The 26,590-nt window shown below is 32.1% G+C and overlaps 2 long non-coding RNA genes across 2 annotated transcripts in view; one reads left to right on the top strand and one right to left on the bottom strand.

The window, feature by feature from the left end:
- Positions 1-2,328: 2,328 nt before the first annotated feature.
- On the bottom strand, positions 2,329-25,900 carry LOC143249214 (uncharacterized). Its single transcript, XR_013027635.1, has 3 exons — positions 25,416-25,900; positions 16,388-16,524; positions 2,329-2,462 (listed from the first exon to the last, which is right to left on the bottom strand). It is a non-coding gene; the product is annotated as an uncharacterized LOC143249214 (long non-coding RNA).
- Positions 2,447-26,590, top strand: part of LOC143249216 (uncharacterized) — a 100,382-nt gene continuing 76,238 nt past the window's right edge. Inside the window, exons 1-2 of the long non-coding RNA XR_013027637.1 lie at positions 2,447-2,586; positions 24,672-24,853. This is a non-coding gene — a long non-coding RNA (uncharacterized LOC143249216). The remainder of the gene's footprint in view (positions 2,587-24,671; positions 24,854-26,590) is intronic.

Here is a 26,590-nt window from a genome sequence, read left to right as displayed (position 1 = left end):
GGCTCTCAGACTCTTGTGGTGCTGTATCAGTTCTCCATGTGGTCTCTTAATAATCTTCTCATGGAGTATCTTGTCACATTCATCAACAGATATGTTTAAAAATGGCCATTTATTGGAAGTGACCGTGTTTTCTTGTGGCACTCAACCTTAATGCTTCTAGCAAAATAAGAAACAGGTTGTTAAATATTGAAGTAAAAATGAGTTGAAAATACATAAGAAATTACAAATAATGTGGCTGCCTCGGATTGTCTGCTTCTTTTGTTTTAAGATGATGACACAGTGACAATAATGTAGTAATGTCTTAAAATTACCTTATTCTGTTTTACTGTCTCATGTGGTATGGAAAGCTGTTAAACATGGAGCCCGATATTGCCAGGTAATTAGGGTGCTTGATTCGTAGTACAAGAGTCGTGGGTTCGAATCTCTGTCACACTAACCATCCTCACTTTTTCAGCCGTGGGGACGATATAATTTGACGGTCAATTCTACGATTCTTTGGAAAAAGAGTAGCCCAAGAGTTGGCATTGACGATTATGACTAGCTGCCTTCCTTCTAGTCTTAGACTGTTAAAATAGGGACGGCTAGCGAAGGTAGCCCTCATGTAACTTTACGCGAAATTAAAAACAAACAAACTTTTAAACATGTGTAAGAAGTTAATGTTTAAAATCACAATATGATGTTATCTCAAAGACAGTTTTCCACAAGCCAGAAACAATATACTATTAATGTAGGAATTCAAAGCACATGCTATAAAATATATTAAAACAGTATATCACCGCTTTAACAGACGCTAATACAAATATGTTAAAACAAAATTATAAATTCTTTATAATCAAGCGCTTAGTAAGTTCACAATTATTCTGTATACGAATAACCTTTATATAGAAAATTGATATTTCTCGTCTTTTAAAGACATTTGAAAAAAGAATGTTTAGCTAAAAATGATTCTTATAATATACATGTGTAATAACAAGTAATAATCCGTGAAGGTCGAAACGTTGTTCGCTCCTCTAGTGATTTTTCTACCCATACTAGTCGTTCTTAAATATATAATAACTAGTAATATCATTTAGAAAATAGTGTTTTACAATATCTTACTATCGATAGTTAAGCGTCCTCAAAATAGCTAAAAAATAAGAAACGAATTAGCCTTAATGTTTTTCTTCTAATTTTGAAAGATTCAACGTTAAAAATATTCCAAGATACTTAAAATGAAAATATTACAAAGAAGCTGAGGCTACGTTTGAAATGTGAGGAGTTTTTAAGTATCCAAGGTATGATTATGTAAAACATAACATCTTCATTTTAGTATCTTACTATATATTAAAATACACTTGAATACTCTTTATCCAATATGAAGCGTTTGTGCCAGGCGTATGTATAGTCCTTTAAGCATTTGATTATTTTAAATCTTTCATGTTACTCCAAAATACAACCTGCCAAAATACACATTTCATTTTATTTGGATTTCAGATAGTCTTCAAACTTTCTTTAATATGTTATAATTTTGTTTTTGTTTTGCGACGTACATGAGGTTTCGAAATAGTATTTGTAGTGTGTCCAACACAAAGAAAGAACCCCAATATTTCGTGTTACAGTCACTGAACTTATCGTTGATTTAACAGGGTGTCGTATTTAATTTTATAACAGATTTAAAAAGTTAACAAACTGCAAAATAACAATATGTTATTGTCAAAGTTAGAAGCCAAAAGCACAACGATAAAGTTTTCAGTTGTTGTCCACAATTAATGAATAATTTGTGAAACAAAAATGTGAAACTTAGAACTTCATACACAAGAATGTATAGAATAATTTGCAGAATAATTCTCCATAGTATATAAAGGTTAAATATAATATATATAAAATGCAGTTAAAAAACTTTAAACTCCTTTGGTCATACATTGAACACTTTCATACTGAGAACAAGATGGTGAACAATAACACAGTGATATTAAGAAGATCGATGCTCAACGAGATTAGAGCTTCATGCTTCCTCTGTCGAACAGAAATAAATCTTACTATAAGTTTAAATTTATACCTCTAATCTCAGTAGATAAGAGTACTTCCTGTTGACGGCGCTAATGTTCTTCTAAGGCAGGAACTGCTTAAAACAATAGCAGATTCTCACAAAATAGGCTACATGAAGGAAAGCCGTGTCGGCGGCTAGAAACTAGTAATTTCATCCCAACTTGGCTTGCTTTGTGCTGCCGGCACTTCAGCTAATCGCTATGGCGAAATGGCCCATAATTATTACGTTTGTCGCAGAAGCTGAAAGCCGGGACCTGAGGCCTCTGTTCAAAATGTTGAAACGTCTTTAGCGATTTAAAACATGTCATTTGGAGATGCCACGCCGTGCACGTTTGGAGGTATGCAGAACAGAAAGGCTCCTCCAACTGATCAGCCCACCTGACCACTGGTCGCTGTCTTGATACCACCAAGGATCCTCAGGACTTCAGGAATACCTAGTAAGAAACAAGTGATTCGAACATTACACTATTATCTACTGATATTTGTTGTGGCAGCCACGTAGATGCAACAGCTTCTACATAGAAACCTGAAATACTATTAGCCATGATCGACTGATAGGTGAGTCTGTTCTATAGAGCAAGGCTACGCACCAAACAGGTTCTTCAAGGTTTCATTTTAGTGTTTAGGTACATCTTAAACTAATATTACTTCTACAACTACAAAATATTTATGAACCATGTCCATTCTTTTATTTATCAGCTGAAATATTAATGCAAAAATCATCGCCTATTCCAACGAAATAATTGGAATATGCATTGTTTACAGAAAGTTTAGTTACTTTTAGTTTCCATTCTCTTCAAAGAAAAAAGATATCATTTTAATGTTTTGTTAAGCATTGTTGGTGACAGAGCTGAATAACTCAAGCCTTATTCAGTTTAAGGTCTTAATAAGTATAAAATATGGGTTTTGTGTCATGCAGTTAAACTATCCACATAAAAAAACAGTATTGTTTTGTAGCTGTATGGACTGGTAGATTACACAAAGTTGATATCAATAAATTACTTAATGACAACCTTAGCTCTGTCTGAAGTCAACCATAATCAAAAACACGATTTCTTTTCTTGTGAATTAAGGTTTGACAGCAGGTTTTTGTTAGTTACGGATGGTCAATAAAGGACGTAATTCCATAGTATTTTACATAGAATAATTATAGCTCTCCACCTATTTTGTGGACGGACACATTAAATTCGATTGGAAATCTACGAACTTAGAGAAAAACAAGGCACATTTTTTAGCCCTTCCTAGAAGTCTTAGTTTCAACGTAAAAAAAAGTACATTGTGATGAAAAGCGGTTATATTGATGTTGCATAGTACTACTGGTTTTTCTAGAAGTGTTTATATTTGTGTTATATGATCGTGTTGTTTCTCTTTGAAGTGTTAACATTTGTGTAAATCAGATCTAATTTTTCTAGAAGTGTTTATATTTGTGTTATACAGTTGTGTTGTTGTTTTTTCTAAAAGTGTTTTTTATGTTTGCTGTGATGGTCATTAAATTGTTCATTTACGTAAATTGAAAATAAAAATATCAATCGAACTTACAATTTTATAACTGTTTTGTAGAAATGACAAAAAATAATTTGACGTTTGCTATTTGTATTTCGAACAACAGAAAAGACATTTAATAAATCGGTAAAAGTATTTTAAAGTTAACATTTGCCTGCTATATTTACACTAACTGTTTTAGAAGTTTGCACGAGGACGTGGAACTTTGCACCATTGGATAGTTTCACACACAGAAAAAAAAAAGAAACAGTTATCACGCCAATAGAAAATATAACCTCATTTACAGTGTCCTAATACCAACTTATACGTAATATCTATAAGCAAACATTAAGTAGTCACATATGTTTATATTGGACATCTGATGATGTTTTTTCTTTGTTTTTTGAATAGTCACATTTCTTTCATCGGTAACTAGCATCCTCCAACCAATAATTGCCAAATGTTAGATGGATAGTTTTGAATACTGTTGTTAAAACAATTAAGCTCTTATTTTAAAAGTTTCTTTCGGGTCATCAATTTTATCAGTTACCAACGTACTATATTACATCATAACGATTTACAAACTCAAATATACAAATAATTCAAAAACTCGTAATATATATATACATGATATAAAAAGCTGTTCTAAAGGCGAAAATTTACCAATATTTATTCAGAGTGTTTTCAAGAGCACTGATTCACTATTTTGTTTAGCTTACATCTATACTAATACATTCTACGATTTAAGCCCGTTAATGAAACTACCTACCATTACCTCTTTCATTATTCTAAGCTACAATATACTGTTTTTTTTTTCTTGTACCTCAAACCAATACCTGTCTACGCTACTTTTGTCAACGATATTAATAGAATTAAATAACTCAATTCATTGGGAACTATTGTGTTTTTTTTATACAGGTATAAATGTCAATATTAATCGACTCACATTTTCTTCCTGAAATATTTAACATACTTTAAAAGACATTATTAATAAAATTAATTTGCGACACAACGGAAGTATATATACATGCCAGTTTTCGCCAATCATTGTATTACATCAAGAATACTATTCATTTTCAGTCGCTTTTATTCCCTGTAACCGTACTGAAAAAAGGTGCGAGTACGTAATACATAAATCGTTACTGAATATTTTAGTCACGTATTTCGGATATATCTCTGTTTTCTATATACTTTTTAGTTTGACTCAGTTGTTATTAAACGCAAAGGTACACAATAGGCTATCTCTGCACTACTCACTACGAGTATCGAAACCAGATGTTTAGCGCTGTAAGCCTGTAGACGTATTGCTGAACCACTGAGAACATACTTTTTAGTAATTTCTGAAAGTAGCTATTCAAAATGTTATTTAATTTTCTTTTTATCAAACTGCTATGCAAGGTTTCAGGGTTCTTTTGTGATACTGATAAATCTTTACTAGATATATTACCTTGTTCATTGCTAGTATTAATCCAGTATGATCAATAATGTATTTGAATCATACTGTAATCTCAGTCACTATTCAATTCATACGTTATTTGTAATCATAGTTCCGTAAAATTAATCTATTATTTTACATTTATTTTTTTGCTCGTATACAATATTTCACACTATCTCAATGTTCTTTCCACATTTTGGTAAAAAGACCAGAAAAAAAAAAGATTTTTATTTATACTGCGTATAGTTATAAAAGAAATTTTTATTTTAGCCAACGTTTCGCCTCTACGGTTTCATAGAGGTTAATACACATGTAAAAGACGGTTTGTTTTCATTCATAAAGAATAACAAAACGGATTTTATATATTATTTATGGAACAATCATTCATAAAAGAGCTCTATTAATAAATGCGTTGATATAATAATTTTTCAATATTTTGAAAGCACATTCATAAAATTAAAACATTTATCACGGTTTCATGTTATCCACAAAATGTAGTAAGAAAATAAAAAATCCGAATGCTTGTTTAAAAATAACTTCAATTGTAATTCAAGAAGTTGGTTTATATTATACACGACGTTCGATATAGTTGGTCTTAAAAATGGTTAATTTGTCATTCAGAAGTATAACATGGAATACACCTTTTTCAAAAATTAAATATATTTTTTCCAGAAGCAAATTGAGTAGTAGCATTTGGGAAATTATCTATTAAAGCCAATTGTTTACTGCCTTTAATAAACAAAGTATGGCATAACGGGTTCTTATACTTGAAACCTATACGACATACAACTAAGGGTAAGTTGATTAATAATTAACATTTTTACTTTTAATCATATGAAAGTTAAAAACAGTTCAAAGTTCTAATAAGTTTACAAAACTTTCTCTTTGAGCTCATTTCACTTTCTTGATCCTTATTAGAAAATTTCCTAAATCAAATCCAGATACATTTATTCTAAGATCTAACTAAGCATAGCCTAATTTTTATGCCCGCATTTCAAATACCAAACAATAAGTCAAGATTCCTTTTTTTATTGAACTTTGATCCAGAATCTATTTCAATTTTCATTATTGTGTTTTCAATAACACTAAATTTTGTCTCCTCTCAATATTCAAACCGTCAGTGCAAGAAAATTAAATAACTCTTTGTTGATCAATAAAAATAGAATTTGGTCTTAAAGAACTATATTCCTAATTTTGAATTACAAAGAAAGGATATTTTTAGTTAACGTAAATAAAAAATTTACTTGAATCTCCTTGTCGTAAACTCCTCTCTATGAACTACACATATAACATATTTTTACACATTGAGAGAACCTCTCTTACTTATAATTTTTTTGCCAAACAGACTTTTTAAAGTACCTTTCTTAAATAGTTGTGGTTTAAATAGTCGAATGATTTTCCATACTCAAAATCAGTAACAACTTAACATTTGTTATTATTTTGTTTTGTGAAATTTATTAGACCAAATAACTTATTTGTTACTTTTGAATTTCACGCAAAGCTACACGAGGGCTATCTGAGATAGCCGTCCCTAATTTAGCAGTTTAAGACTAGAGGAAAGGCAGGTAGTCATCACTACCCACTGCCAGCTCTTGGGCTACTCTTTTACCAACAAATAGTGGGATTGACCGTCACATTATAACGCTCCCATGTTTGATGCGACCGGGATTCGAACTCGTGACCCTCGAACGTCTGAACCCACCTGACCATGCCGGACGAACCATATGACTCATAGGAAGTTTCCTTTTTGTTTTTATGGCTTTAAAAAATTATTTATAGCCAGTATATACCAGTGATAACGATCGTCATTTTTTTAATTCCATCATATCTCCCTTATTAAGGCAACCAGCGGTACAACGGTATGTCTGCGGACTTACAACGCTAGAAACCGCGTTTCGATACCCGTTTTAGGCTCCTTTTATCAAACAATGGAAAGGAGATCACAGATGTAACATCAACATTTTATTAATATTCAAATTTAGAACAACAGACTCTCAGTGGAAGTGTTTGAGTTCAGCAAACAGTTAACATTTTACGTGCCCACTTTAATAACTGCAGACTGTCTTTCAGATATTGTTGCAACACATTTATTCAGAGTATCCTTTGAAATTTTACTCAAAAATATAAAATACACTCCCATAAAGTTTTTTTAAGTTACATTTCATTGGTCAAGTTTTTTACCTATCAAATTCCAAATCTGTTCAATTAGGTTAAGACCGGAACTCGGTGGGGGCTACTGCATTATTTGAATGACTTCAACAGCTTCTTTCTTAACTAAGCAATTTCTACATAGATTGGGTGAATGTTTGGAATCATTGTTAGTAGAATTATTTACTGCTAATACGCAAACCACTAGGTATACCAAAAACAATCAGTATCTGATAGTACAATCAGTATCTGATGGTACTTGCGCTGATTCACTATTCCATGAATTTTACAAATATCTCTTATCACCTCAACAGTAAAACACCCCAAACCATCACACTGCCTTCTCCGTGTTTCATGATAGGTGCTGTATATTGAGGTATCTTTCACCTTTCTTCCCCCGGATATACAACCTACGCTTTGAACCAAATATTTCAAACTTGAACTCAATCGCCCATAGCATCCTTTTATAATTATCAAAATTCCAGTTTTTTTTTATTTTTAATCAAATTTCTGTTTCTTGACAATATTTGGATATCAAAATGAAGGTTTTTATAAACTGCTACACGACCAAATATTCAGTTCTCGTCTAGCCTTCTTTATACTGTATATTTGTACACTTTACTGTCATTTGGTGCATGGTCATTTATCTTATGTGTGAGATCAGTGGTGCCTTTCCTTCTATCCAGAAAGCTTCATAAATAAAGATACTTAACATCATTTTCATTGAATTAAAGTGTTTTGCCTCTTCCTTTTCTATTTTCGAATTTGTCTGTCTCGATCTCACGATCTAGGGTGTACTTAACACTGTGTAGGGAGCATTTCAAGTCTGCAGCAATTTGTCAGAGAGTCCAATAAGCATCACGTAAATCATTTAGATAAAGTTTTTCCTCCACTGACAGTTCTCTATACTTTTTCGGGCCATGGTATGACATCAAAACTTAATATATATGTAGTGTTGAACACTTTTTTTACTAAGTTTTATTTGTGGAGTGCTATTAAATTGATTTACTCTTGCATATACCCGTATCATATGCTCGCTTCTTACTAGTTTTTATATACAGATAAAACATTGCATAGAGTATCATGATAGTTATTTCATACTCTAAATTGGATCAGTGTGTTCATTCAAGAACAACCATTATGACATACCCTTGGTCATATGTATGGAAATTCTGAAGACTGATAAGTATTCTTAACCTGGCTTTTTCATTTGTCAACAGGGATCAGTGATATAGTGTTGAATTTGCATTCTAGAATCACATGAAAGAATTAGCCCAATAAAATGCAAAGAATGATAAAATATTCTCTTGTCATAACACTGTTACACAGTACTGTAAATATCCTTTTGTCATAACACTGTTACACCGAACTGTAAATATCCTCTTGTCATAAAACTGTTACACAGAACTGTAAATATCCTCTTGTCATAAAACTGTTACACAGAACTGTAAATATCCTCTTGTCATAACACTGTTACACAGAACTGTAAATATCCTCTTGTCATAATACTGTTACACAGAGCTGCAAATATTCTCTTGTCATAACACTGTTACACACTACCGTAAATATCCTCTTGTCATGACACTGTTACACAGAACTGTATTTCACTTGAGTTACTCCACCATTTTTATTCTTCAAGGCTGTTAATATAGCTTTTGTTATAAGTATTTGTCCTACTGTAAACAAAAGAAAGATGTAGTGACTGTAAACATTACAGCTCTTTAGATTCAGTCTCAAATTTATTGTATTTTGTAGGAAGCTTTCTCAAAGTTTCTTCATACATGTGGTATGTATTATTAATCAGAGATAGCTAAGATAATTATATTTGTGAGCACTTACTTTCTTTCTTAATTCATATTTCCACTAGGAAACGTTATTGTGCACTTTAATCGTCCTTTCAACCGGTCTCATCACTTTCCAACGTTTTGTCTTCTTTGCTGTGTTTGAATATCTGATGTAGTTTGGTTAGTTTAATATGCGGTATTTATCAATATTTTATTGTCAACGTTATATAATCAAAATAGAATCCAGATAGCTATCATAACTACGAGATTTTGTCTGTTTGTTTGTTTTGAACTTCGCGCAAAGCTACAAGAGGGCTATCTGCGGTAACCGTCCCTAATTTAGCAGGGATAGGCTAGAGGGGAAGCAGCTAGTCATCACCCTCCACCGCCAACTCTTGGGCTACTCTTTTACCAACGCATAGAGAGATTGACCGAAGCATTATAAAGCCCTCAAGTCTGACAAAAAAGTACGATAATGTTTGGTGAGAATGGGATTTGAACCCCCTACTCACTCTGAAATTGGGGGTCGAGCACCTTAACCACCTGGCCATGCCGGGCTTAACAAAGAGATATACCTTATAAAGTATATAATAATACCAGTAAATTATGATCAAAAGAAACTACGTAGATAGGATAAAAGTAAAAAATTAACTTAGTAACTAAAATAATTAATTTGATGTTCTAATTTACAGAAACATACAGCGTCATAAAGTAAACTTGAAGTGATTAGTATGTACTTATCATGAATTGGATATTCTCGCTGTTAGCGAATATTTTAGTTTAGTCCAAAATCCTTATGTAATCTAACAATATGACATATTAATGGGCTGAATGTGACTTAGCAGCTAGCGTGTTCAATTGTGAAACCAGGGATTCATGGTTCGTGATTCAGTGACGAAAAAAAATGCAATTTTCATTTTGGGCACACGAGTGCATTATAAGAGTGATTTTCAAATCTAGTTATTCGATCAGCGAAGTGTAGCCCAAGATTTGGTGGTTAGCGCTGTTTTAATCTGCCTCTTCTCTGCTCAAAACTAGAGACACCTATGCAAGTATGTATAGCGGGTCGGACATAGTTTAGTGGCTTTCATAGCTGACTCTTCATCTGAGCGTCCAGAATTAATGATCCAGCACGAAAACTAGCTCTGCAGTTTAGAACCATCGGTGCCAAAAGAGTGATGGTCAAATTTCATTATTAGATTAAAGCAGCTCAAAAGTTGGCGGTGGGTGATGTTGACTAGCTTCGTTCCCTCAAGTCTACTGGTTCAAAATTCGGAACGGCTTGCACAGATATCCGTTTTGTTGCGTTTCGTGAACATTCAAAATAAACTAAACGAAGACAAATAAAATAATTACAATGTAAAGCAGAGATAAGCTTCAGGATAATTATATAAAACTAAAGTAAGGATGTAATATTAAGAACGCTTAAGTGATAGCATTCTTTCAACAAAAAGTATGCATAGTTATCAAATCACAGGTGGTTGGTTTGTTTTCTTTTGAATTTCGCGCAAAGCTACAAGAGGGCTATCTGCGCTAACCTTCTTTAATTTAGCAGTGTAAGACTAGAGGGAAGGGAGCTAGTCATCACTATCCACCGCCAGCTCTTGGGCTACTTTTTTACCAACAAATAGCGGGATTAACTGTCACATTATAACGCCCCCACGGCTGAAAGTGCGGGCATGTGTGGTATGACAGGGATTTCAACCCACGACCATCAGATTACGAGTCGAGTGCCTTAACCACCTGGCCATGCTGGGCCAAATCACAGGCGATTTCATTCAGGAAGATCTTCAAGTTAGCTAGTAATATTAAAATATATGTTAACGAAATACTTAGGTTACATAAAACTCGTTTTAAATTATACACATTGTGGCTTTAGTTAATTCGTTCTGTGAATTTACGGTAAAACACTACTGTGTCTTAATTATATAAAAGTGATGAAAGAATTTCATATTTTTGTGTGCAAAAGAAAATTAAAAATTAATCTACACAGTGCTGACGATAACAACGAATGATTAATTAGTTAGTTTAAAATTGTTTGCTTAAAATTCAATTTTAGTAATTATTCAATTAAGAACATACAAGAAAGTATTTCAGTATGTAAAGATACTTCTACTAATTACGTAACATGCAGAAGGAGCTTTACATGATATATTTTCTTTCAAAATACAGTGCAAGAATTTAAATAATTTTAGTAATTAGAAGCAATGAATGTCTATAAAAAGAGAATTTAAAACACATGTTGTTATGAAATACCCTGAACAAGGTTTTATTATTTTCTGTACTTGTTCTATTACTGTTCCATTATATTTTGTTGTAAAGTACATAGACATATATCAGAGTGTGACCGCATTGTTATTTTACGAAAATGCTTAAACTGTATCATTTCTCTTCTTTAATTATTAAAATACTTAGACATTAGGCGAATTCATGACATTCTAAAATTCGCATATATGAAAATTACCAACTGAAAGAATGTAACCGTTGCGGTTTGAACATGCTTAATGCCCACACATATATCAGTTAAAACTAAACAGAGATGTGCACACATATGTATTAATACACTTATATGCATCTTTTCACGCATGCATAATACTGTGGAATGATATGTATTTCATTCTGTTTCTGTCTTGGTGAAATCTGCCATAATGGTTTAATGTCTTGCTCAAACTTTAACAATAATTTTATGTGTCGCGTTTAAACCTCGAATGATTTTTTTTGTTTTGCAGAATCTTAAAATAGTTTAGATGTCTTTTTTAAACCTGTCGTGATTTCCTGTGTTATTCAAATTTTACATAGTTTTTGTATGCCTTATTCAACCTTAAGATTTTAACAATGAAATGGAAACACTATACCTCTGAATTATGTGCAGATACTACATTCTTAAATATGTAACTTATTTATGGTAGGTAAAACTGTAGGCACATTTAATATTGTTTTTAATGAACTGTTATTCGTTCAAAGCCACTAGATTTGGCATTGAGAAAAGCTCTAAACCGACTACACTATTTTTGTTTTTAGATATTAAAGCTATCTGCCGGTGGGCTTAATTTTGAACCACAGACCAGAGGCAGAATGTTAGCAGCACACTGTTATTCACCATCCACCATACGTGATTGACTGTCACTTCTAAATCGCACCGACATTTTTAAAGTGCGAAGAATATTTTGTGATATCACATAAATTCGAGTCCTGCTCGACAGTTTCGAAACCCACAACTCTATCACAGAGACAGTCCACTCCCAAATGATAACAAAAACAAGATTAAATTATTAAAGAATTCGAGTTTAAAAACGGAGAACACAACATGAGCTACAAGCCAACATGCACAAACACAAAAATGAAGATAATGTTTTATATGTTTATGAAATGTAAACATTTCAATATCTTTAACGGTTACCTGTACAAATTAAAATATGAATGTGTTAGTTGATAAAAATATATATATAAACTTGTTTCAAAGTGGACACAAATCACTCTAGGGGATATGAAATCATTTCAAGTCTGACGAAAATACAAAATCATTTCAGGTTTAGACAAAATACAGAAAATGGTTTCAAGATGAACAAGCTAAGATTCATTCCATGTTTGAAAGTTTGTTTGTTTGTTTTTGAATTTCGCACAAAGCTACTCGAGGGCTATCTGTGCTAGCCGTCCCTAATTTAGCAGTGTAAGACTAGAGGGTGCAAGATTACGAGTCGCACGCCTTAACACGCTTGGCCATGCCGGGCCTAGACATACCGCTGTACTACCATGTTTGAAAGAGACATACAAGGTTTTAACAAGAGGTACAAATTATTTTAAGATTGAACAAGACATACAAAACTGGTTCAAAAGCAAAACAGAAGTCATCACAGGTCTCAAAAAGAACGTGTAGGTTATTTTAAGATTAATAACAACACAAAATTATTCAGTGTTTGAATGTGGCATGTAAAATTATTATTAATGTTTAAGCAAGACATGAAATCATACAAAGTATGTTTCACAAAGTTAAAAAATAAAAGAATTTCGAGATTGAACATATTTCAACAAGAGGGATAAATTTATTTAAAACTTGAAGAAGTCAGACTGTTAATAAAAAATCATATCACGAACATCACTTACTTCAAAATACTGTTATATTCATAGCTATTCCCAAAACCTGGTGCACGAAGCAATAGCAAAACGAATATGAGAATGTTTTACTAATACCAGTTGTCTTTCTCCTTTCTGACGGCATTGCAACAAAAGCTTTTATGTTGAATTAACTTTTCATGTTCGTCTTAATATGACCTCAAAATTAGGCCGGCAAAAGAACTGTTATTTTTGAGAAATGCTTGCCACATTACAAATGATATCGGGATAACGTTTACTTTAAATATAAAACATATTTGATGAGTTACATTTGTAAATTATAACAATACGTTGTCTGTTTATATCTTCAATTTATACAGTTTATACTGATCAAAGAAGAACTGGTGCTCTCGTTTAGGTCGTTAACTAGCAAAGTTTAAAAAAACAAAACAACAAGAAACAAACATTCCACCAATGAAACTTCAGCAAACTTTTAATGAATATGTCATAAAAATATCACTGAATCCTGATTGGATATGAATTACACTGAGATAGAATTGCACTATAAAGCACATGTTTAAAATTAATGTGTTTTAAAGAGTAGGTCCAGCACTTCGGTAGTTTATTTAGATACCGAATATCGAACACAAGACTTAACACATTTTCGTTTCTTTCTGTTTTTGATGTAAGAGTAATATGTTACAGTGCGCATGACCTATAACGTTTCGCTTGACATTCAGTTAGGCCTACACCGCATAGCTATGATAATTTTTCGATACCCTATGAATATATATATGTATATGCTTACTATATCAGATAGTAAAGGTGTGATAGACAGTTTTTATTAACAACAATGTGAATGTACGTGTAAGTATGTGTTTTTTCTGGGTTGTGATGAGTAACAACGTGCAATGTGAGAGATTACATTTTTATCTACAATTCTAGATAAAGTTTGACTAATGATAAGCTATAAAAAACTGTCTGTGACAGCAGTTACAGCCAACAGACTTGCCACTACAAACTTGACTTAAACACCTGAAGCCCGGCGTACGTGAGTTCTCGGCGTGGCTATATTATTTTAACTCGATTCTAACAAGCACTTGGGTTGAGTGTCCGTACGGCGAGTGAATTATTCACGACACAAGAGTATGGCTTATTATCTGTCATGACGGTACACCCAAAGAGCGGCAAATGACCCACAAACATGCAAGGGTTTATTCCTGACTGTCTATCGTTAAATCAATACTTCTATTGATTAGAAAGAGCCACAAAAACTTCGTCAACATAACTATTTATGTTATCTACAATATGATTTACTCGTAGTTCACCGCACTGCTGATAGATGGCGGTAAGAACAATAGTTCAGAAAGTGCACTCGTACCGAGACGAAATAGAGATTTGATATAAAACAAATAGACAGACCATGCCGTTGTTTGAAAACAGCTCGTAGTTATTTTAAAGCTGCAATATATTTTGTACTGCTTTCGTTTTCAACATAAACAGTACAAAACGAATATTTCCTGAGATACTTTTTTAAGAAGTAAGTTCCTCTTTGCTATATAAATAATAATGGTCGTTAATATTTTATAACATTTGTTTAATTCAACCGTGTAAGTATAAATTCCCAGCAAAATCAATTTTACGTCAAAATACCTAATGTTGTGAAGTAACATCTTATTTTCTTTTGCAAAACAAGTACACAATATAGTTAAAATTAAGTTGTTTCATTTTTCATTATAATTTGACTAAATATTTTTGTAGCGGAGTATATAAAAAATAGAGTTAACGTATTTGAATAAAAATATGTTATATGCTTTCAAACATAACAATGGCAGTCAGTATCTTAGCGTGGATAGGGGGTAGGGTACTGTAACTACTGACAACTTTGGTCAGCGGTTCAAAATTAGGAAGAACATTAGATAGCCTTGTAGTTGCTTTGCCATTAAAACAATTTACAACTAACTATTAATGAATTACTATATCTGTTATTACCAGATACACATTAATAACAGTTTATACATTAATTTTCGGATGCTAATCAGCTGCTATATATAAGGAAAACCTGAAAAGTTTTGTGTGTTATGGTCAGTCTCCTTAGGACCAAGGAAAGACTCCTGAACACTTACCACACAATAAACAAACCCTTTTTTTAAAGTATTTTCCTAAAGATGGGAGCATATTAACAGCTGAAACCTGCGATGTAAGTTAGTTAGTAATCACTATCTAGGAGCAGAAATAAAGGATGTAGCTAATAACCACACTTAGAAGTTTGTTTAGACTTTTAACCATTCCAACAATTGATATTCGATTGCCTCAATCTCCACACGAATACTTTTACAAGTTAGTTTACGGTCTGTTATATTCGTTACAAACTTCATGAAATACAGAAGACTATTCAAACCAGGAATACTGACGTTTAATCTTAGATTTTGCAATAAAAGCAAATAATAAAACATAAAGTACTTTCCTTCAAGTATGTTATTACGAACTGTTAGGGAATATCCAAGCGTTTCTAGTGTAAACTTAGATTAAATGTGTAATTTGGAAAGGAAGAACAGAAAGCATGAAAGTCTGTGATTATTTGAGATAATCACATCGTCCTTCACCTTTATTACTGTATCTAATGGTACTAAACACATGCATATTAAACCAATGTAGATTCTGAAAAAAGGGAACGTTTAGGAAACAAATAATATTAATATAGTATTACCATTACAAATCCATTACCATGAAAATGGTACAAGAGTAACTAGAGTACTGTTTTGTACAATACACATCGTATAAGTACTAGGTATACAACATTAGATGTCAATATTGCGTTTAAGCTAATTATAGAGACTGCAAAAAAAAAATATAAATATATAATATATAATAATTGTAGGAAAACCAGAGAATGTGCCAAGTGATTTTGAGTTAAATTTCAAAGTTTTACTATAATCATATACGCATATTTAGACAATACGGACATTTTCTACTACATGTATGATGTTTCACTTTATGTCACAGCCGACTAAATGTTTCTAAAGTAAAATAGAGTTCATCGTATCTTGAGATACTATAGCCACAGTATTGGTTTTGTTTGTTTGTTTGTTTGTTTTATTTTGCGCAAAGCTACTCGAGGGCTATCTGCGCTAGCCGTTCCTAATTTAGCAGTGTAGGACAGCTAGTTATCACAACAGAAATTGACTTCTATATAGTCTTTCTTTAATTTCTTGCTTTTAAGAACGTTGCGTATTACGATTAGAAATAACCTGAAACTGGGTTAAATGATCATTTAAATGCAGAAGTTAATTAAATGTCGATATGTTTCAAATGTATGATATTTGTCAAAAAGATTGATGCACACGGTTTTCTTCCTTTTCTTAATACAAATACACTTTAACATACAAATAATAATATAATTTATAATAACAGTTAATACAATAATTATTTATATACAGAAGTTTCACAAACTTACAAACAATATTGAGTCTTCTATCTGATCCGGAACTTTCTTGGTATCCTAAGAAGGATTCACGATTCAGTTAACACGGAGCTAGATTGCTCTTCTCCTTGGGTTTCTCGTCATCACGATCACAGGTGAATTTTTCACAGCTGAAATTGTATAATGTCTCCGTAAAAATACTAGCGTGCGATGTTAATCCAAGTTCGAAATGTATAAAAGTTCATGGTCAAATATCTGAAGTTCCTGATTAATAATCTTTAATCACAGGTGTAGTTTTCGAGGGTTGTAGTATACCAGCAAACCAAAAGTATATACTGTCTTTCTGCGAGTTGCGTTTGTTACTTTTATAGGCTTGGGAGGAAAGTTTTTAGAAATTTCAGCCTGTACAACAATACTAACGATACATGAGTATTTACATATACACACACACATTATTGGTTCTTACATTTTTAAGTTTCGGATTTCTTGGATAGTCAAGACGGTTTCACTGGGAGAAAATCTTACCTTATTAATATTTTTGCATTCATTGAATAGGATATTGCTTAAGTAAGTGAAAGTATGTATATGGACTTGGTGTATCTAAATTTTCAGGAATCATTTGACAAAAGTACCACATAAAAGGCCTGCTAAAACATTGTCTCTTTAAGTGTATGAAAGAGAGTGGCTCATTGAATAGAAAACTGGCTAGATAATAATAAAATAGAAGGTTATAAATAGAGTTTAATCAAGTTGATTTTTTTGTCACAAATGAAGTACTTCAGGGAACAGTGTTAGGACCTCTACTCTTTTTAATTTATATCTGTAACACAGATGAGAGAGTGGTCAACTAATTAATAACATTTGTTGATGATATTAAATATTTGGCTGTTTCTGGCTGTGAGAAGGATGCCGCTTCTTTACAAAATGATTTGGATTATCTGGCAAATTAAGCGAATAAATAGCACAGGCTTATAATTATATCAAATACATATGTATGTATATCACAATTTTAATTATAATTTTGGTGCGAATGACCTGAACGGTGTGATTGAAGACAAAATATATTGGTGTTATATTTTATCAGTCTCTTAAACCATCAAAGCTATATGATGTTGCTGGTGGTAGGGCAAATAGGATTTTAAATTATATCTGCAGAAGAATTGGATACAAATGCAAAGAGATTATAATGTCATTACCCAGGTCACTGGTTAGGCAAGATTTGGAATACTCTGTTCAGTTTTGAGTTCTATACTTCAGAAAGAATATATACTTTTTTTAAAAAGTCCAGAGGAGAAATCATCAGGATGATACTTTGGATGTAAAAATTGTCACACGAGGATAGAAAAAGAAAAGTTAAAATGGGACAGACTGAGTTGTTTAAAATTCTGGGAATGAGAGTGTTCATGCATCATTTTTATTTCATGTTTAATAATCAGAAGAGTTAAACTAAGGGAAACAAATATAAATTGTCGCAGGCAACGAACAACCTTCAGCTAGGGCAAATCTATTTTTTTAAAATAATGATTTTTTATGGGTTGCCTTCAGGTATGATAGAAGCAGTTAACGTAAAGGGTTTTAAGGGAGACCGTAATAAGTATATGAAAATTAAGGGCTGGATTGTAGTTTGTATTTCTTTTGTATTAGAATTTAATACAGCAGATGGGACAGCCTAGATTGATCAACATGTCTCTCGTTGCCCTCAAATTATAGGTATGCATATATATCAAGTGAAATATATAATAAAAGATATAGAGGCTGGTTTACCAAGTGAAGCATATAATAAAAATTACACAGGGTGTTTTACTAAATGAAGTAACTAATAAAAATCATTCAGGCTGTATAACTAAGTGAAGCATATAATAAAAATTGCACAGGGTGTTTTACTAAATGAAGTAACTAATAAAATTCATTCAAGCTGTATAACTAAGTGAAGCATATAATAAAAATTACACAGGGTATTTTACTAAATGAAGTATCTGATAAAAATCATTCAGTATATAAGTGAAGCATATAATAAAAATTACACAGGGTGTTTTACTAAATGAAGTATCTAATAAAAATCATTCCGGTTATATAACTAAATGAAGTATCTAATAGAAATCATTCAGGTTATATAACTAAGTGAAGCATATAATAAAAATTACACAGGGTGTTTTACTAAATGAAGTATCTAATAAAAATCATTCCGGTTATATAACTAAATGAAGTATCTAATAGAAATCATTCAGGTTATATAACTAAGTGAAGCATATAATAAAAATGACACAAGGTGTTTTACAAAATGAAGTATCTGATAAAAATCATTCAGGCTGTATAACTAAGTCAATAAGTAACTTCACGTTTTTTGTTTTAGGATCAATATTTACTTGGCCAACGCAAGTAGCTCAATTGCTGGACTCTGGTGTTTTCAAAATATCTCATGAACTTAACTGTGTTTAAATAAATCAATGAAAACCTCATGAAAGTAAAGTTTTTGGAAATAGATTATTCGTGCCATGATGACATTTCAACTTAAGGATGTTACCAATCTTAAATGACATAAATTTAGACGGTATTTAAAACACTTTCTAGACATGTTAATATTAAGTAAAATCGCTTGATTATTTTACTCTAAAATCATCAAAGTTCTGAGAAAGAACGTGAAAGAGCATGTTTATAACTATTAAAAAGTACTTGGATAAATATTTGAGCTATTTTCATTACAATAAATAGTACATAGTACACGTGTTATTGGATTAGATAACTGATTGGGTTTGATAAGAAAAATGGTAAATGGTACATGCGTTATCGGATCAGTTAACGATTGGTATTTTAATATTTCGAATAGTACCCATGTTATTTGATATGCTATCGGCTCGTGTAATGAGGATATAACTAGTATTTACAATACACGTTTTAACTGTTATTTGAGGGTTATTATTTTCAAACAATACAAGGCGCACACAGTAGACGAGTTAAAGGCTGATGTTTGATGGTGCAAAGAGTACATATCACGCTTTTATTGGATCACTTAAGGGGTGGTGTTCTGATGGTATAAATAGTACATAATACACTTTATTAACTGCTGGTATTATTAAGATATAAATAGTACATAGTACACGTGTTATTCTATCAGATAACAGTTGGTGATTTGATGGTATAAGTAGTACAGAATACACGCGTTGTTGAATGAATTCTCGGTTAGCGTTTAGATAAAGTAAATAGCATATAGTAAACATGTTATGGACTATGTAAGTCTACCGCTGGTACAGTGGTAAGTCTACGGATTTACAATGCTAAAATTGCGGGTTTGATTCCCCTCGGTGGACTTGGAAGATAGCCCAATGTGGCTTCACTATAATAAAAAGACACGCACAGACTCTGTAGATGATTTGAATTTTGATGATATAAATACTGCACAATACACAAGTTAATGAATCAGTTAACGGATGTATTTTTATAGTAAAAAACAATACATAGAACAGATTGTGTTATTGGATCAGATAACGGTTGGTGTTTGGGCATTATTATTGTATCAGATCAGTAAGCAGTCGGTGTTTTGATAGAATTAGTAGCACATAATACATGTTTTATTATACCAGTTATTGTTTGGTGTTGTGATGGTGTAGCAGTATACGGCGCACGCTTATTCTTAATGGCTAATATTTTTAATGGCTTCTATGTTACTGGGTCAGCTAATGTATGTTTTTATATAGTGTGTGTATATACATATTACAATTTTTATTTGATCAGTTGATGGCTGAAAATTGGTAATACACGAGCTATTCGATCAATTAATGGCTGGTAAGTGATTCAATAAATGATATAAAGTACATGTGTTATGGGATTGGTTAAAGGATAATAATTAGTACGTGTGCTAAAGGATCTTGTAAATGTTGGATTTTGAAGGTACAAATAGTACACATTACACGTGTTATTGAATTAGACAACTGCTATAATTATAAAGGTATGTATATATATTATGGTTGTTTTCGTTTTGAATTAAGCACAAAGCTACACAATGGGCTATCTGTGCTCTGCCCACCACGGGTATCGAAACCCGGTTTTTAGCGTTGTAAGTCCGCAGACATACCGCTGAGCCACTGGGGGGCATATATATGTATTACCTTTTATACGTGTTGTTGGATCGGTTATATTAAAAGTACATAGTACAAATATTACAGGATCAGTTAACGTTTGGTGTTTTAACAGTACAAAATAGGAATATTTGAGTTATAGATATGGATAAGTGCATGTTTCGTTAATAACAGTGTAATTTCGTGATAAAAATATTTTAATGGTGGTACGTAAAACTAAAGTATTTTAAGATTACATCGAGTGCTATAACACTTTATAAAGCAGTTATTGCTGACGAGTCTTTTAGCTTATTTCTTCCATTAAGTGACAGCATTTCTTTGAAATTCGATAACAATAGTTTTCATTTCTGTTGGAAAAAGCGACTTCGATATATAAAATAAACAGGAAAAATACTTCAGTGGTACAAAATAAACATAGGTAAATATTTTAGTACTACGAGATAAACAGAAGTAAAGAATAAAGAATACAGCATGACAAAATAAACAGAAGTAAGAACTTCAGTGCCACAAAACAAACAGAAGAAAAGTCTTCAGTCCTACAAAAGTAAAGACTTCAATCATCAAAATAAACATAAGTAAAAACTTCGTTGCTACAAACTGACAGAGGTGAACATTTAAATGTTACAAAATAAATAGGGATAAAGTCATCAGTGCTACAAAATAAATAGAGATAAAACAGCCTTAAACAGAGATAAAGACTGAAGTGCGGCAAAATAAACAGAGACAGATACTACAGAGTAGCGCAATAAATAGAAGTAAAGTTTTCAGTGCTGCAAAATGAACTAAGATACAGATTTTAGTGCTAAAAATAAACAGATTAAGGTAATAACTATATTCTAAAATACATAATAACGCAATGTAATTGGTTTGTTACTGAAATATGTAGTTTAAGCATAGTAATAATAGAGTTTAGATATTAATAAGGTGAAATTTCGTATATACTGATTATACAAATTATAATTCACGAGAATGTAAAAATGAGTTATTGATAAACGGCTGTGAAAACGAATAACATCTAAGTTTCTAGATGGTTCAGTGCAGTCACGTCAGACACCTAATTTTTGTACGAGGGACAGTCAGAAAACGAAATACTTGTGTTATCAATAGAGAATTAATAATAAACATCATTAAACAATAACAAGTAGGGTGCATTTTCCTTTTCATATTATAAAATTTAGATTGTTTCAATAAGGCAAATATTTTAAACATATTTATTCAGATATTTTTACATGAAAGGTATTTTGGGGCGGAAGTTAGAGGACGTGCCTATCCGCGATTTATGGACATGACGCCACTAATTTAACGTCATTATTACTTGTGAAGCTAGTGAGAAACTACTTGGTATTAATTTGTCTCTCCATGAAATCTGTAATGAAAAATATTTCTCTTCATGTCAAACATCACATGAAATTTGTGTGTATGTGCCTTTTAAATAACTTTTCACATGCTAATTTTGTGTGTATATAGGCAACTTTTCACATGCTAATTTTGTTTATATATAGGCAACTTTTCACATACGAAAATAGGAATATTTTTCTATATACACATACTAATTTTGTGTGTATATAGGCAACTTTTCACGTATTAATTTTGTGTGTATATAGGCAACTTTTCACGTGTTAATTTTGTTCAATGAGAATCAGAATTGATTATTTATATGTTTGCTCTACAGATTAAAGAAGTAAAGTTGACATATTATGAAACAAAAGTTAATAGTGCTTATAAAGAGTGAAAAATCCCTGATTTTTGTTTTGTCGTGACTTTTCTACCTTCCAACGAAAATCTTTCCACTGTAACGATATTAAAGCAAAAACTATAATTATGACTTTCCTAAATAATGTTAATGTGTTTTGATTTATGGCTTGAATATTTTATAGTTATAATATAATTAATCAGAGTTCTTCCTCATGATTTTGTTTATTCATTTAACTTTATTTAGATATAAATTATTTAATTTCACTAAATAATATGTATATAAATATATAGATCAATATTTATTTTACTAAAACCTTGTGTTTATAGAAAGGAAAATCAAAAACTTATTGACAATTTAACGATATACCAGCACTATCATAAACTATCTATGATACGCTGTATTAAACAAATAGAATAAAAATAGTTTTTTTTCTTAACTTTAAATTCAGGTTATACAGCAAAAATCGTAGGTAAACCTACCACGTCACGTAACTATTTTTACATTAACTACTTCTTTATCTAAATTCAAACTCTTTGCCAGTTATCATTAATCAACAGAGACATCACTTCACAATTCTTAATTAACTACCATCCCTAGCTGAATTTTTCAACTAATTTGTTTATCTGTACTTCAAAATTTAATAATTTGCTTTTCATTAAGAACACTTCCTTCCATGAATTAGTAATAAGAGTTGGTCTTTCGACCCTAAAATCCTGGGTTTGATTTCCCGAGTGGACGGATTGTAGATACAGCATTGTGTGGTTTTTCGCCAATAAAAGTAAAGAAAACGCTTTTTCTTAAGTTTAAAGTTACTTAGGTCACACATAACTTTAAATTACTGTTCAGTTACTTTCAAAACATTTTAACAATTGCAATTTAAACTAATCAGCCCTCTCTCTCAACATCATGCTTTTCTTTGTTTTTTTTAATTTCTCGCAAAACTACACTAGAGCTATTTTCTAGCCATCCCTAATTTAGCAGAAGACAAGAGAAAAGGCAGCTAATCATCACCATCCACCGCCAACTCTTAAGCTACTCTTTTACCAACAAATAGAGGGATTAACCATAACATTATAACGTCCTCACGACTAAAAGGCGAGTATGTTTGATGTGACGGGGATTCGAAACCACGTCCGTCAGATTGCGAGTCGAACGCCCTAACCTTCCGGCCATGCCAGGGCCTTTCTTATTATCCCAAGTACACAAATAATAATCTTTTCACATTATTCATTAACTGCTCTTTCTTCTAGTCGAGTCTTTTAAACAACATTTTATTCATTAGTTCCAATTAAAGGATAAATTTTTACTCGTTAACTTTCTAACCAAAACATCTTTCACAACACATTCTAAATAACCTTACTTCGGGTAAGAAGATCAGTAAGAAATAAAACTTCTATTATGTTTGATATTATTTACCCTAAGTTGGACACAGGACAGTGGACTTTTTAAGCCATAGAATTCATTGAAGTACAAACAGAATTTAAACTACAAGACATTCTAGTTTCGTGTGGTTGAATACTCGAGCATAATTTAAAAAAACTAAAGGTTTCTTACTGTTTATTAAAACACACTGAAACGTTATTCCGAAACACTATGTATCTAATGAAAATTAATTTTAATCAATAATAAAAAATAATCTAATATTTAAGCATGGTACTTTTTGAAGAAACTTTCTTTCAAAATTTAGTCGTGTAAAAATGCCCTAAATGCTTAAGTCTTTCTTCTACTTTAAAACTAGACAAAAACAGCTCAATGTATATTGAGTTTATAGAAAGTTAAAAAGTAACAACTGAGTATCAAATTATCTTTGAGTCTACATATTTCAATGCTTAATATCACCGAAATATTCTGTTGTAAGTCCCATACATGAAGATTGAGGCCTTCCGGTTGATTAAGCTTATTTGAACTGCTTAGTTAAAAAGATTTCTTTCTAGCAAGATTTTGAATTCAAAGAGAGTTTCATTTACGCTGAATAAATACAAGTAAAATAAATCTATTGTCTAGAGCACCTGGTTTTCAAAATTTCTCTAGATACTTTCTAAAATTTATTTTATAATTTGGTCAAACACCACTTCTAAAATATTATACGATCAATATTTTCTATATAATGAAAGACTGATTCAGCAACCTTTAAGTTATCAAGAGAAGCATAATACAATTAAGAAAAAAGAAAAAACGCTATCTATAAATACAAAGGTGTCGCCTAGCTGAAACTTTGACCTTCTAAATAAACACTGCCAAAGAGCTGACGGTTGCATTTTGTAAACAAACATTATCTGGCTACTGACTAATAAACATCACTTCCAATCATTATCTAATTAACATTCAAACTTCTTAATAAACACTGCCAAAGAGGTGATTGTCAGTTTTGTGAACAAACATTTTTTAGACAGTGACTGATATGGTTAACTTCTGATCATGACGTATTTATGATTTCAAACATTTAAATAAACAGTTTATATCTACATATCGACAGACCCTCTAAATAAATGTTATATAGAGGGTAAAGAGCTTATAATCTAAATAAATGTTTTTATTTTGTCAGGGAGGCAACCCTTTAAAGAAGTCTTTTTCACTAACTGAAAGGTCGAGTTCGTCATTCTTCATTGGCCCATCAGTTCACCACTGACTGTAGACAAGTAATGATGAAAGAGATTCAGAATGTACCATCTTCTCTACTTCGGTTCAGCCTAGATCATTGTCGTAACAGTCGTTGTGTTCAATTCAGTAAGTTAATAAACCTAGTGGTCCATGATGACGAGAAACCCACATGAAGTAAAAATGTGTTCTGAAGACAACTGGTACGGGTATTAAAACTTTAATTAAAATAAAGTGAGGAACATTTTTTTTTACACTGAAGATGACCTAAGAAGGTCGAAACGTTGTTCTATACTTTATTTTAATTAAAGTTTTAGTACTCATACCAACTGTCTCTGTAATACATTTAAACATAGTGGTCATTTTAAAGCGTTATAGCTTTTGTTGCTGTGATGAGTGGCACTGTATACAGCGCAGATAGCCCTCGTATAGCTTTGCGCGAAACTTAAAAGCAAATAAGTACTATATACACTGTGTAAAAATAGTTTTACATACTTCGATTTGTATTTAGAGTGTTGCAAAGCTAGTTTGATAAGCAGTATAATCAATGTAATCTTTGGATCCGGTCATATATCGTAATCTATATTAATGCTGGCGTAGAAGCTGAATGTTTTAGATTTAATATTACCAGAGCAGTAAAAATTATACTCTGTGATCTTGGGTTCATGTTCCACTTACACAATATGTTTACCTTGCATAGCTCCTCCTTCATCGACTATGAAGAATAACTAAATGTTGGTAAGAGTGATGATATAGGACTGTTCGTGCCACATCTTGAACAACATTACCTAGTCTAGAATGACGAAAAGCGCCCGTTACACTAGAAGGTAACATGCTAGTTAAAGCCAATAAACATTATGTTCATCCGAGTGGTCACATAACACAATTAGAGAGAGTTATTCCAATGATACACCTCCGACGCCGTGCAACTCTAAGCTGTCAGCCGGTGAGCCCACCCCGTACGCTGAGGCTTCCACTTTCGTCCGCCCCTCCACAGCTGCCGCGGCCTCGGGGCAGTGAGCGGCGACAACACGGCGCCGCTTGCCATCGTCCGTCCCTCTTCCTGAAGGTATGGCAGGTTGAGACGAGAAGTAAGGGGTGTAAAATGTCATATAATCCCCCTTTCTCACGTCAGTCATAACGAGTCATAATGCACAGTGTGTTCGTGTCTTGCGAGTGCTCATTTAACGACGCAAAACAACAACTGTACTACAGTTGAACCGGGTAAGCTACCCGGGTAATATCTGAAACAGGTTTCTGACGTTGTAACTCTTGCTTCAGGTATTCACAATATTTATATTTTATTTTTAATTTTATTATTCAATTACGATGAGACAAAAATGAAAACAAAAAGAGCTCATGAGAAGTGTTACAAAAACCTTTAATTTTGAACTTACAGTTTGCATCAAAAGTGTTCAAAAATCTTTAGTTTTCAACTTACAGTTTACAGAAAAGAGACTGATGTTAAATTGTGTATCAAAGACACTGCTAAGTAGTTGAATAATTATCATATTTATGTAATTCTTTAATACTCAGATTTATATGCTGTAGCTACGCACATGCAGACATAAAGGTTTGAATGTTTTGGACAGAAAGATACAGTCTGGAGCACAACCATTATAATATCTACCCAACTTACAGATATGGTCCGAATTATGAACGTTATAATGTTTGTCAAATATACATATATCAGTTCGGAGTACGGTCGTTATAATGTTCCTATAATATAACTAACAAACATTCGAATAATATGTGGATAGACGGTACAACGTTTGTCTAACCTACAAATACTTTCTACGTTCAGTTGAAAGTGTTTTCAACTGCGCTTCAACACAGTCTAGAGATAAGCGTTGTACTCTTTTATTT

Source organism: Tachypleus tridentatus, chromosome 4 (genome assembly GCF_004210375.1).
Source record: "Tachypleus tridentatus isolate NWPU-2018 chromosome 4, ASM421037v1, whole genome shotgun sequence".
Classification (NCBI taxonomy): Eukaryota; Metazoa; Arthropoda; class Merostomata; order Xiphosura; family Limulidae; genus Tachypleus; species Tachypleus tridentatus.
Note: the sequence above shows the minus strand (reverse complement) of the source record. Positions and strands in the feature narration are given on the sequence as shown.